This window comes from Heteronotia binoei, chromosome 6 (genome assembly GCF_032191835.1).
Source record: "Heteronotia binoei isolate CCM8104 ecotype False Entrance Well chromosome 6, APGP_CSIRO_Hbin_v1, whole genome shotgun sequence".
Classification (NCBI taxonomy): Eukaryota; Metazoa; Chordata; class Lepidosauria; order Squamata; family Gekkonidae; genus Heteronotia; species Heteronotia binoei.
Window position 1 is genome coordinate 137,754,503 of NC_083228.1, and position 14,700 is coordinate 137,769,202.

The window sequence follows — 14,700 nt, forward strand, 5'->3', positions numbered from 1 at the left end:
CAACCTTATGCTTGAGTAGGCTTGCCAACTCTAGGTGGGAAAATTCCCGGAGATATAGTGGTGGCAGGGCTTTTCTTGTAGCAGGAGCTCCTTTGCATATTATGCCACACACCCCTGATATAGTCAATCTTCCAAGAGCTTACTGGAGGCCCTGGAATAAGAGCCCTGTAAGCTCTTGGAGGATTGGCTACATCAGGGGTGTGTGGCCTAATATGCAAAGGAGTTCCTGCTACAAAAAAAAAGCCCTGAGTGGTGGAGGTAACTTCATAGAAGTGTGAAGCTACAGATTCCACCCTCCAAAGTTTCTGATTCTTCCAGAGGAACTGTTCTGTATAGTATTGTAATTGTGAGAGAACTTTCAGCCTCACCTGGAGGATGGCAAACATATTTTCAAGCCCACATCTGGGTGAAGAAAATGATCTGTTTGTGTGGGAGCTCCTTAATGGGTCCTTAGTGTGAACCAAACAAACAAAACAGAAGTCCATCGATATGAACATATGAAGCTGCCTTCTGCTGAATCAAACCCTCGGTCCATTAAAGTCAGTCTTGTCTGCTCCTACTGGCAGTGGCTCTCCAGGGTCTCAAGCTGAGGTTTTTCACACCTATTTGCTTGGACCCTTTTTAGTTGGAGATGCCGGGGATTGAACCTGGGACCTTCTGCTTACCAATCAGATGCTCTACCACAGAGCCACCTTCCCTCCCCTAAATCCATATGAACCTATGAAGCTGTCTTCCACTGAATCAGACCCTCAAAGGTCCATCAACGTCAGTCTTGTCTACTCAGACTGGCAGCGGCTCTCAAGCTGAGGTTTTTCACGCCTACTTGCCTGGGCCCTTTTTAGTTGGAGATGCCGGGGATTGAACCTTGGGCCTTCTGCTTACCAAGCAGATGCACTACCACTGAGCCACCATCCCTCCCAATCATACTGATCTTAGCCATTAGAAGATGAAGAAGATATTGGATTTATATCCCGCCCTCCACTCCGAAGAGTCTCAGAGCGGCTCACAATCTCCTTTACCTTCCTCCCCCACAACAGTCACCCTGTGAGGTGGGTGGGGCTGGAGAGGGCTCTCCCAGCAGCTGCCCTTTCAAGGACAACCTCTGCCAGAGCGCTGGCTCACCCAAGGCCATTCCAGCAGGTGCAAGTGGAGGAGTGGGGAATCAAACCCGGTTCTCCCAGATAAGAGTCCGCACACTTAACCACTACACCAAACCGGCTTTCCAACAGGAAATTCTAATGACACCTTCCTTCTCTCCTACTTCTTACATATGCTCATTTGAGAACCAGCTAAGACTCTGAAACCATAATTAATAAGGTCCATATGGGTTGTAATTTATTCCTCAGTTACTGCAGCCGATAAATAAGATTTTGACATGTGCCTTTCTGCCGAAGTTTCTGCATAGATTTTCCATTTTTTTCCCCTATGCTGAATAAATTGTTCGGGTTTTTTTACAAGCATTTGGCACCCTTGCGTAGGCAATACCACAAACACACTTGAGAAATCTCCACCTCCATTCTATCTCCCAGTAACACCTGCAGACCTTAGTTTCAATCATAAGTCTTTTGCTGTGAATTGGAAGAAAAGAACCTCCCCTGGGAAACAGGGGTGGGCTGAGAAGTTAAAGAACATAAGAACACAAGAGAAGCCATGTTGGATCAGGCCAATGGCCCATCCAGTCCAACACTCTGTGTCACACAGTGGCAAAAAAATTTATATATACACACACACTGTGGCTAATAGCCACTGATGGACCTGTGCTCCATATTTTTATCTAAACCCCTCTTGAAGGTGGCCATGCTTGTGGCCGCCACGACCTCCTGTGGCAGTGAATTCCACATGTTAATCACCCTTTGGGTGAAGAAGTACTTCCTTTTATCCGTTTTAACCTGTCTGCTCAGCAATTTCATCGAATGCCCACGAGTTCTTGTATTGTGAGAAAGGGAGAAAAGTACTTCTTTCTCTACTTTCTCCATCCCATGCATTATCTTGTAAACCTCTATCATGTCACCCCGCAGTCGACGTTTCTCCAAGCTAAAGAGTCCCAAGCGTTTCAACCTTTCTTCATAGGGAAAGTGTTCCCTATGGCTTGGGGGGTGGGGGGAGGCACAAGCATGGCCCCACTGCTTGTTCGGCAGACTTGTCCATTCCATTCTACCCACCACAGCCGGGGATCATAACAGAACATACCATTTCTGTTTTTAACTGTCAACATGGAACATACCATTCTGGTTTTTTTCTGTCAACACTGAACATACCATTCTATACTTCCTCACAAGGTGCTGATCAGGTTGGAGGGTGGTGCCAGCCAGGTAGGACTGTACATAACTATTCTGGATCCTGATTGGGTCCTTTGGTTTCTGTTTCCCTTGCCCTTGCGCTTTTAAAAAAAACAATTTAATATATAATACAGATGAATCCATTGCAGGGATCGAAGCTTCATAGCAGAGCACACTGTAATGCGGGTTATCGCCGCTCTCTATGCTTAACAAACAAGCGAGAAAAGACAACGAATGAAGAATTTTATTATAGCAATGAAAAACAGTTTCCGAACAAACTATCGCTGGATTAGGATTTAACAGTAGATTTCATTGTCTTTAGTTTTCAAGCAAACACCACAAATGGGAGCTTTGCTGATCATGTGGTTTTGTGCACAGTTTGGAAATGACACAAACCGCAACTCTTGTGTATCCAACGGCTTTCGCACAAGCGTGTTCCTAATTATTTTCCATGTGTGTAGCTATATCTGCTGACCAAGAATTCGCTTCGTGTACCTGATGAAATAGGTCCCAGCCACGGAAATCTCAGACTACATTTGAAGTGTAATTAGAAACAGAGCTACACCCTTCTATGCCCGATAAAGTCAATGGGCCTCAAAGGGGAGAGCTCCAGTTAGGAATGCATCATAAATCTGTTAAACTTTAAGGTGGAACTCAGTTCCTTTTTGGTTCTGCCACGCCAGACTAACGTGACTACCGCTCTACTCTTAGAGCGTGCTCGCTGCCATGCCCCCCAACATTGCTGAGCCTCAGGCAGCCTCAGCGACGTCAGGAATGTAGCGAGTGCGGGCAACACATGAGGAGAGGGGGCGTCTACTGGCGCCCCAGGCCGCTGTCTACTTGGCCGACTCCCACGCGTCGGCCCTAAGTATGTGATGTGCCTGAGACCCTGGAGAGCTGCTGCCAGTCTGAGTAGATAATACTGACCACGGGCCAAGGGACTGATTCTGTGTAAAATAGCTTTATGTGTTCATGTGATCATCCAGTCCAATATCCTGTTTCCCACAGCTAGGTGTTTTCAGGAAACCCACAAGTAAAGAACGAAGGCAACAGCCTCCCCACGAGTTTCCACCAAATGACAGGCCTTTAGAGATAGACTTCCTCTGAACATGAAGGCTCTATTTAGCCATCATTGCTACTACCCGCTGACGGATCTGTCCACCTCCATGAATCTGTCTAATCCCATTGCAAGTCATCGGAGCCAGTGGTCATCACATCTCAAAGTAGTCAATGCCATAAAATGATTGTGCACCAGGCGTCTTAGCACTTCCTCTCTTGAACTTACTACCAGTCATTTTCTCCGTATCATGTATTGGTTTATGATTGTATAAAAATGTGTAAAAAGTAAGTCTCTCTGCCCTTCCATCATGGAGACATGCCGTTTTCCTTACATCTCTGCAAGGGAAGAGGATAGAGACAAGAAGGAAGGAAGGAAGGAAGGAAGGAAGGAAGGAAGGAAGGAAGGAAGGAAGGAAGGAAGGAAGGAAGGAAGGAAGGAAGGAAGGAAGGAAGGAAGGAAGGAAGGCCTACTTAAACTATCATTACACCTCACTCCCATGGCCCTCCCATGGCCCCCTCCCCCCGCAGCCCCTAGCTATGGGGCTTGAGGTTGGTGATCTGCAAATATTTTGTTTTTGTCGCCAGCCTGTTCAGTAGATGATCTTCCCCTGGAAATGAGTGAAGAGAAGGACTCCCTTGCTTTGCTGCAATCCTTTGTATCCGTTCCAAGGAGACCCACACAAAGCGGATGGAACGCCCCCAACACACACTGGTGGGACATCAAACAGTCCCCCTGCCATCAGAAAAGCCCCTTTCTCTCCGCTGGAAAAAGCCTTTGAAGAATTCCTCACCATCATGGCCTCCTTCCAAATCTTGGAGAGCTAAGTGTTCCAATCAGGGGTCGTAGTAAAATAGGTGGCGGAGCTCCTTAGCATAACTCATTAGCATATGCTGCCCCCCCCAAAGCCCAAAGCAACCCGATGCAAGAAAGGAGAGCCCCGGGTGAGCGAGGCCTGCTTGGACTGGCTAGAGATCCAGCCAACCCAAGCAGGCCTCGCCTGCCTGGGGCTCGCCTGGGCAGACGCCCCCCCACCAGTCAAAACACCAGCAAGCCACCTCCCAAAATTATATAAGAAGTGGAGAAAGGGTGGCGCAGGCTTCTCCAGGGGTTAACAAGGGTTCCGGGGGGCGTAGTAAAGCCCCCGGTGGCTGGCTGGCTGCCTACTCTCCTAATCCAGGGATTGTTATGCAGCTGCACCTACTATTCAATGGACAAGGGAGGGAGGAGGAGGGGGAACCCTCAGAAAGGTTCGGGAGCTGTGCTCCCGTGAGCTCCTGCTGAATCTGAGGCCTGGTTCCAATCCCTCACATCTAGGGAAGTTTGTTAATCAAAGCGGGGGGGGGAGGAGGAGATTGGATTTATACCCCACTCTTCACTCAGAGTCTCAGAGCTGGTTACAATCGCCTTCCCTTCTCCCCCCGCCCCCCACAACAGTCACCCTGTGAGGTAGGCGGGGCCGAGAGAGCTTTGAGAGAACTGCTCTTGAGAGAGCAGCTCTAAGAGCACTGTGACTGCCCCAAGGTCACCCCGCAGCTGCATGTGACGGAGGAGTGGGGAACGAAACCCGGTTCTCCCAGATTAGAGCCCGCTGCTCTTAACCACCGCACCAAACTGGCGCCGAGTTTTGCCCAGAAAAAATCTGACCTTTGCCCCGCTCTGCCAATCACCGGGCAAAACTAGGTGATTGTCTAGAGCGCCAGATTTTAAGGGTCACCAAAGCGGTGAGAAGAGCATCAAGAACCAATAGGCTGAAAATAAATCAAAAGCGTTTTCAGCTAACCGTGAGGAAAAGCCTTTTGACTGTCCGAGCAGTTCTTCAGTGGAACAGGCTTCCTCAGGAAGTGAGCGGGCTCTTTGCCTTTGGAGGCTTTCAAGCAGAGAGCTAGACGGCCATCTGACTGCATTGCTGATTCTGTGACTCACTATGCATTTTGGCAAATTGCGAGAGGGTGGGTGGGAAGGGTTGAGCCGGTGCTCATACGCCCCGGGTTATGTCAATCATCACTCTGAGGTCAGGAAGGAATTTTCCCCAAGCAAGATTAGTAGTAGTTGTTGTTTTTTTGCCTTCCTCTGGGCATATAGCAGGGGTCACTGGGAGAGGGGGGTGGGGAATAGGGTTGCCAATCCCCAGGTGGGAGCAGGGGATCCCCTGGTTTGGAGGCCCTCCCCCCATTTCAGGGTCATCAGAAAGCAGGGGAGGGGAGGGAAATGTCTGCTGAGCACTCCATTATTCCCTATGGTGTCCGATTCCCATAGAGAAAAATGGAGAATTAATCTGCGGGTATCTGTGGCTCGGGGGGGGGGGGCTGTTTCTTTGAGTTAAAGTCACCAAATTTGCAGCATTGCATCCAGTGCCTCTCCCCAAAAGATCCTCCATGTTTCAAAAGGATTGGACCAGGGGGTCCAATTCTATGAGCCCCAAAGGATGGTGCCCCTATCCTTCCTTATTTCCAATGGAGGGGAGGCATTTAAAAGGCGTGCTGTCCCTTTAAATGTGATGGCCAGAACTCCCTTTGGAGTTCAATTATGCTTGTCACAACCCTTCTCCTGGCTCCACCTCCAATGTCTCCTGGCTCCACCCCAAAGTCTCCTGGCTCCACCCCCAAAGTCCCCAGATATTTCTTGAATTGGACTTGGCAACCCTAGGGGGTAGCTGTAAATTCAGGGCTGGTTTTTTTTAAATCAGCAACACCTTTGCATATTAGGCCACGCACCCCTGATGTAGCCAATCCTCCTGGAGCTTACAGGGCTCTTAGTGTAGGGCCTACTGTAAGCTCCAGAGGATTGGCTACATTAGGAGTGTGTGGCCTAATATGCAAAGGAGTTCCCACTACAAAAAACAAGTCCTGTGTAAATTTCTTGCATTGTGCGGGGGATTGGACTAAATGACCCTTGGGATCACTTCCAGCTCTATGTTTCTACTGGCTTGAAGGGAACCATAAGAACATAAGGGAAGCCACGTGGGATCAAGCCAACGGTCATCCAGTTAGGGTCGCCGATCTCCCACTCAGAGCCGGCGCGTCCATTAGGCAACATTCGGCAGCTTCCTAGGGCACCAGCTCTTCGGGGGTCGCGTTGTTTCTGCATTCGGGGGGGTTGGAGAAATCTTCCATTCCCTCAGCAAGCAGAAACAACACGCCTGCTGCTCAAGAGCACAGTATTTTAAAGGCGGCCGGCTGCTTTCAGGTTCAAAGCAGCCAAGCGGTGCCTTTCCATGAAGGCGCCATTCAGTCGCTTTCAACCCGAAAGTGGCCGGTTGCCTTTTAAAAACTGTGCTATTTGGAGGCTTTCTTGGAAGCCTCCAAAGAGTGCAGTGCAGGGGGAAAGAGGCAGCGTGGCAGCACTCTCGTGCGCTGCCCGCCGCTCTCTAGTCCCCCTTATGATGACGTCACATTTAGCTCATCTACTTTTTCCTCATCTACTTTTAGTGACATCATTGTGGTACGTGTGCATAGCGCGCACAAAAACAAACAAACCAAAAGAGAGCTGGAGGGGGGGCATGGTGGGGGGGGTCTGCCTCTAGCAGCATATCTCTTAGCGCTGGTCCTGCTCCCGCTTTTACAACTGATCTCCACCTGGAAGAGATCAGCTCCCATGGAGAAAAATGAAACAAATACACAGGCACTGGTGTATTAACAACGGCAAAATTCAAAACTGCACCGGTTGAATTATTACTCTCACACATAAAGTAAACTCTCACACATAAGCATTTAGTGCAATATAAGAACATAAGAGAAGCCATGTTGGATCAGGCCAATGGCCCATCCAGTCCAACACTCTGTGTCACATAAGAACATAAGAGAAGCCATGTTGAATCAGGCCAATGGCCCATCCAGTCCAACACTCTGTGTCACATAAGAACATAAGAGAAGCCATGTTGGATCAGGCCAATGGCCCATCCAGTCCAACACTCTGTGTCACATAAGAACATAAGAGAAGCCATGTTGGATCAGGCCAATGGCCCCTCCAGTCCAACACTCTGAGTCACATAAGAACATAAGAGAAGCCCTGTTGGATCAGGCCAATGGCCCCTCCAGTCCAACACTCTGAGTCACATAAGAACATAAGAGAAGCCCTGTTGGATTGGACCAATGGCCCTTCCAGTCCAACACTCTGTGTCACATAAGAACATAAGAGAAGCCATGTTGGATCAGGCCAGTGGCCCATCCAGTCCAACACTCTGAGTCACATAAGAACATAAGAGAAGCCATGTTGGATCAGGCCAATGGCCCATCCAGTCCAACACTCTGAGTCACATATGAACATAAGAGAAGCCCTGTTGGATCAGGCCAATGGCCCCTCCAGTCCAACACTCTGAGTCACATAAGAACATAAGAGAAGCCATGTTGGATCAGGCCAGTGGCCCATCCAGTCCAACACTATGTGTCACGTAAGAACATAAGAGAAACCCTGTTGGATCAGGCCAATGGCCCCTCCAGTCCAACACTCTGTGTCACACAGTGGCCAAAAAAAAGGTGCCATCAGGAGGTCTATCAGTGGGGCCAGGACACTAGAAGCCCTCCCACTGTTGCCCCCTCCAAGCACCAAGAATACAGACATAAGAACATAAGAGAAGCCATGTTGGATCAGGCCAATGGCCCATCCAGTCTAACACTGTGTCACATAGTGGCAAAAAAAAAAAGAGGTTCACAAGTGGGGCTGGAAGCCCTTCCACTTTGCACCCCCCCCCCCCCAAGCACCAAGAATACAGAGCATCACTGCCCCAGACAGTTTCAATAATATGTTGTGGCTGATAGCCACTGGTTGACCTCTGCTCCAAATTTTTATCCAATCCCCTCTTGAAGCTGGCTATGCTTGTAGCCGCCACATCCTGTGGCAGTGAATTCCACACGTTAATCACCCTTTGGGCGAAGAAGGACTTCCTTTTATCTGTTCTAACCCATCTGCTCAGCAATTTCATTGAGTGCCCACGAGTTCTTGTATTGTGATACAGGGAGAAAAGTACTTCTTTCTCTACTTTCTCCATCCCATGCATAATCTTGTCAACCTCTATCATGTCACCCCCCCAGTCGACGTTTCTCCAAGCTAAAGAGCCCCAAGTGTTTTAACCTTTCTTCATAGGGAAAGTGTTCCAAACCTGTAATCATTCTAGTTGCCCTTTTCTGCACTTTTTCCAATGCTATAATATCCTTTTTTGAGGTGCGGTGATCAGAATTGTACACAGTATTCCAAATGAGACCGCACCATCGATTTATACAGGGGCATTATGATACTGGCTGATTTGTTTTCAATTCCCTTCCTAATAATTCCCAGCATGGCGTTGGCCTTTTTTTATTGCAATCGCACACTGTCTTGACATTTTCAGTGAGTTATCTACCACAACCCCAAGATCTCTCTCTTGGTCAGTCTCTGCCAGTTCACACCCCATCAACTTGTATTTGTAGCAGGGATTTTTGGCCCCAATGTGCATTACTTTGCACTTGGCCACATTGAACCTCATCTGCCACGTTGACGCCCACTCATCCAGCCTCAACAGATCCCTTTGGAGTGCCTCACAGTCCTCTCTGGTTCTCACCACCCTGAACAATTTAGTGTCATCTGCAAATTTAGCCACTTCACTGCTCACTCCAACTCCAAATCATTTATGAACAAGTTAAAGAGCATGGGACCCGGTACCAAGCCCTGCGGCACTCCACTGCTTACCGTCTTCCACTGTGAAGATCGCCCATTTATACTCACTCTCTGTTTCCTATTAATATAAAACAATACATGCAGCAAAACATTAGAACACACACCCTCTCATCGCTCCCCCAGTCAGTTTTCCTTAGAGAGCCAGTAGCAGAGGTTTGTGAAGGCATGCGTTGATCCATGAATGAATTCAGTGTACTGTGGCTCCAGTAAAAGCAAAATTGAGAGAAGCCTGACGAAGGGTTACTTCTACGAAACCGTAAATAATCCAGGAAATGTGGTCTTTGTTCTCTCTAAGAGAAGTTCTACAGAACGACGCCCTCAACTCCACCCGAAGTCCGGACTGCAAAAAGCAGCAGAAAGCCACGCCTCTGAGACCTTGACAAGGAAAACAGACTGGGGGAGTGTCAAGCATGCATATTTTTATGTGCCATGTAGGCCCAACAGACACAGAGCAGGATACCACTCTGGCCTCCCCTCCCACCCCACCTTTACAACTAAAGGGTGCATAATAAAGCCATCTGGCCCGAGAATGTTTAGGTTAACCTTGCAGTAATGGTGTAATGTGCCTCTTTCCCAGATTCACACAGCCAGGTCTTATCTGTTCTCCAAGAAAGTGTGAGAAAGGGAGCTGTTTTTGTTAGGTGGCATTCCTTAACAATAAAAGAGTTACTAACTAGTAGCCTTTGAACCCGTGACTCAAATTGCATCTGTATGTTATCCTTTTGAAGTCTTCCTATAAAGTAACTATTCGGATCCTGTCCTTGACAAAGCTATGGAGTTTTACAACAAAGCAACTTTTGATTCAATAACAAAAGCTTTATTATTGAGAAATAGCGATGCTTGACAGGGAGCGAGGAGAGGGTGCGCGTTCTAATGTTTTGCTGCATGCATTGTTTTATATTGCGCTGAATTCTTATTTACACACTTGATGTCTGAGAGTAATCATTCAACCGGTGTCGTTTTGAATTTTGCCCCTGGAGAAAATGGCTGCTCTGAAGGATGGACTCTATAGCAGTGTACCCTGCTGAGGCCCCTCCCCAAACCCCACCCTCTCTTAGATCCACCTCCCAAGTCTCCAGGTATTTCCCAACACAGACCTGGTAACCCTACATCCAGTTCAACACTCTGTGTCACACATAGGGTTTCCAAGTCCAATTCAAGAAATATCTGGAGACTTTGGGGGTGGGGCCAGGAGACATTAGGGGTGGAGCCAAGATCAAGGCTGTGACAAGCACAACTGAACTCCAAAGGGAGTTCTGGCCATCACATTTAAAGGGACGGCACACCTTTTCAATGCCTTCCTTCCATAGGAAATAATGAAGGATAGGGGCACCTTCTTTTGGGGCTCATAGAATTGGGCCCCCCGGTCCAATCTTTTTGAAACATGGGGGGGTATTTTGGGGAGAGGCACTAGATACTATACTGAAAATTTGGTGCCTCTTCCTCAAAAAACAGCCCCCCCCCCAGAGCCCCAGATACCCGCGGATCAATTCTCCATGATTTTCTATGGGAATAAATCTCCATAGGGAATAATAGAGTTCCCAGCAGACATTTCCCTCCCCTCCCCCTGACGACCCTGAAGCGGGGGGAGGGCCTCCAAACCGGGGGATCCCCTGCCCCCACCTGGGGATTGGCAACCCTAGTCACACAGCAGCCACAACCCAGGTGCCATCAGGAGGGCCAGAACTCCAGAAGCCCTCCCACTGTTGCCCCCCAAGCAGCAAGAACACAGAGCATCCAGACAGAGCGTTCCATCTATATCTTGCAGCTTACACAGAGCATCCAGACAGAGCGTTCCATCTATATCTTGCAGCTTATAGCCACTGACGGACCTCTGCTTGGCATGAACTGGCTTCTAGCAGATCTCTTAACTTTGGTTTTCTATCGTTGCCATGCTGGAACATGGAAGGCTTTTGAACAGCTCCTAGGTTTGTATTTTTGCATGATTCCTTCTGAAAGCCTGGTACAGGGGTGGCCAAACTGCAGCTTGGGAGCCACATGTGGCTCTTTCACGCATATTGTGTGGGTCTCGAAGCCCCCATGACACCATAAGCCAGCTTAAGAAGGCATTTCTCTCTAAATCACTTCTCCAAGGCAAGCCAGCTGGAAACTTGGGTAATGCATTTAAAGTTAAAGTAGTTTTATTTCTACCCCCCCCCTCCCTCCCCTTCTCCTAACTATTTGCCTTCCTTCCTTCCTTCCTTCCTTCCTTCCTTCCTTCCTTCCTTCCTTCCTTCCTTCCTTCCTTCCTTCCTTCCTCCCTCCCTCCCTCCCTCCCTCCCTCCCTCCCTCCCTTCCTTCCTTCCTTCCTTCCTTCCTTCCTTCCTTCCTTCCTTCCTTCCTTCCTTCCTTCCTTCCTTCCTTCCTTCCTGTCTTGAGGCTCTCAAACATCTGTCATTCCTGTCTTGCGGCTCTCAAACATCTGACGTTTGTCCTATGTGGCTGTTCCGTTCAGCAGGTTTGGCTATCCCTGGCCAAGTAAGTAAAATGCTCATTGTAGACCTGTCCCTTTTTTCTCTGTTGAAGGTGGGGCAAAGTCATGTCTTGCCTAAGGAGCCAAAAACGATGAGCTGACTCAAACAGGCTTCTGCCTTTGTTAGCGCTGGTGCTTCACACCACTGCTGTTTTCTGCTAAGCCCCCACACTCCTACAAGGAGCTGGTGTCAGCACTAGGAATGGGCATGAACTGGCTCACAAACTGTAGCTTCATGACGAATTCTGGCTGGTTCATTTGTAGCTGGGATTTTGGGCCCCAATGTGCATTACTTCGCACTTTTTCGCCAACTGAAGTTTGCCAACTGAAGAGCTGCTACAAACTTCCACAAATTTTAAGGCAGTTCATAGAAAGCGGAAAGCAGGGGTTTTAAATGGCTCGGCGCCATTAAACTCCTGCTTTCTGCTCCCTGCTGCTTTTGATGGGGAGCAGAAAGCAGGGGCCATGAACTGCAACAAACTGGTTCAGTTTGCGAACCAATCTCCCAGTTCGTATCGGTTTGTGGTTTGGATTGTGAACTGAAACGAACTGCAAAATATGTAGTTCATGCCCATCGCTAGTCAACACCATGAAGTTGTGTTGCCAACTCTGGATAGGGAACTTCCTGGGGGGGGGAGCATGGGGAGGGCATAATGTTACCAGCCCCACATGGGGGCAGGGAATCCCCTGACTCCAGGTGGCAGCAGGGGTCCAGTAAAATAAAAAGATTGCCATCAGCTGATGGTGTGACATCACTGCCTGGAAAACCCAGAAGTGATATCATGCCCTTCTAGGAATTCATCAAAACTCCATAGTAAAGCCAGAGAGTTTGGGGCAATTACTAGAGAGGCATGATATCATGTCTAGGTTTTCCTGGAAGCGACAGTATGCCATCACCTGATAGCCACTCTCATGGACTGTCCTCTCCTCCGTCCCCCTAACAGGGGAGGATTTGGGGAGGGAGGAACTTCCCCCACCATTTTCTCCAGGGAATTGCAATCTGTAGTAATAACTCCAAGAGATCTCCAGGCCTCACCTGGAGGTTAGGAATCCTACCACTGAATGTGTCCTGGGGGTGATGGGGGGCCATGCCAGTGTGGTGGGAGGGGGAGTAGTAAGGGAATAGTTGAGAGCCAGTTTGGTGTAGTGCTTAAGTGCGTGGACTCTTATCTGGGAGAACCAGGTTTGATTCCCCCACTCCTCCACTTACAGCTGCTGGAATGGCCTTGGGTCAGCCATAGCTCTCGCAGAGGTTGTCCTTGAAAGGGCAGCTGCTGTGAGAGCCACCCATCTCACAGGGTGTCTGTTGTGGGGGGAGAAGATATAGAAGATTGTAAGCCGCTCTGAGTCTCTGATTCAGAGAGAAGGGCAGGGTATAAATCTGCAGTTCTTCGTCATCTTCTAGAAACATCTGAGTGCCCATCTACCAGATTCTGGAGATACCCCAGGAATCTCTAGGCTCAGGCGCCTTTCTGCCCCTGCTGGGAACATGCACGCTTTTGCAGATATTCTGGTGTAGGTTGGAACTGTACTGCACACCAAAGATATTTTTTCAGTTTCCATTATGGACTCAGAATGCAGCCATGGAGATCATCACTCAGGAGAATTAACTCCTGTAACTTTAAATTGATGTCTAGGTTTGCTGACTTTGGGTTGAGAAATTCCCAGAGATTTGGGGGATGGATTCAGGGGAGGGTGGGGGTGGTGAAAGGGGTCCACCTTCTAGAGCAGCTCTTTCTTCCTGGGGAACTGATCTACAGCCACCACCTGGGGACCGGCAACCCTAAAAGAGTCCACCATCTAAAGCAACCATTTTCTCTAGAGGAACTGATCTCTGTCATCTGTGGCTCAGTGGTAGAGCATCTGCTGGGCATGCAGAAGGTCCCAGGTTCAAACCCCAGCATCTCCAATTGAAAGGACCAGGCAGGAGGTAATGGGAAAGACCTCAGCCTGAGACCCTGGAGAGCTATGAAGTGGGGCTATAGCTCAGTGGTAGAGCATCTGCTTGGCATGCAGAAGGTCCCCAGTTCAATCCCCGGCATCTCCAGTTAAAAGGACCAGGCAGGAGTTGATGGGAAAGACCTGAGATCCTGGAGAGCTACTGCCAGTGAGCACTTTGATGGACCACAAGACTGATTCCGTTTAAGGCAGCTTCATTGGTTCAAGAGCTCAGTTGTCGACCCATCTGGAGGCCAGCAACCCTAGGAACACCCAGCGGAGTAGGAACAGGCTGCCACGCATCACTTGGCACAACTCTTCAAACTCTGACCTACCCTTTTCATTTGCAAAGGTCTCCACCAGCTGTCGGCCCTCCTCTCCTATCTGATGCTCCAGGTCTTTCTGCTGAATCACCAGCTTCTGTAGAATCGCTCGCCCGAAATGTCTTTGTTGCCACCAGGTTTCACCGTTGGAAAACATAATGCCTGCAGCAAGAAAGAAGCAAATGTGTGAGGCTGGGGTATGGGGAAGCAGTTATTACCAGGCACCACCTAATTAGAAGTTATATTGCAGTGAAGAAGAAGAAGAAGAAGAAGAAGAAGAAGAAGAAGAAGAAGAAGAAGAAGAAGAAGAAGAAGAAGAAGAAGAAGAAGAAGAAGAAGAAGAAGAAGAAGCCGTCCAGCTATCTGGTTATCTTATACATTACATATCAACAAATATAGCACCAAATTAGTTAATTTTATATATTATGGTTTTAATAATTGCTTAATGTTTTATACTAATATTGTTTTATAATAGATTATTGTATTTTATGATGTTGATATGCTGTTAGCGGTCCTGAGCCTGTTTGCAGGGAGCGCAGGAGGAAAGAAAGAAAGAAAGAAAGAAAGAAAGAAAGAAAGAAAGAAAGAAAGAAAGAAAGAAAGAAAGAAAGAAAGAAAGAAAGAAAGAAAGAAGAGGGAGGGAGGGAGGAGTTGGTTTTATACCCTGCCCTTCTAAAGTTGCCAGTCCCCAGTTGGGGGCAGGGGATCCCCCAGTTTGGAGGCCCTCCCCCTGCTTCAGGGTTATCAGAAAGTGGGGGGGGGGAATGTCTGCTGCCATTATACCCTATGGAGACCGATTCCCATGGGTATAATGGAGAATCAATCCATGGGTATCTGGGGTTCTGGGGGGGACTGTTTTTTGAGGTAGAGGCACCAAATTTTTGGCATAGCATCCAGTGCCTCTCCTCAAAAAAACCCCCAAGTTTCAAAAAGATTGGACCAGGAGGTCCAATTCTATGTGCCCCCAAAAAAGGT

At 48.4% G+C, this 14,700-nt stretch overlaps 1 pseudogene; it reads right to left on the bottom strand.

Moving 5' to 3' along the window:
* The window catches only part of LOC132573421 (cytochrome P450 2J5-like), a 59,468-nt pseudogene that overhangs the window by 18,808 nt on the left and 25,960 nt on the right, over positions 1-14,700 (bottom strand).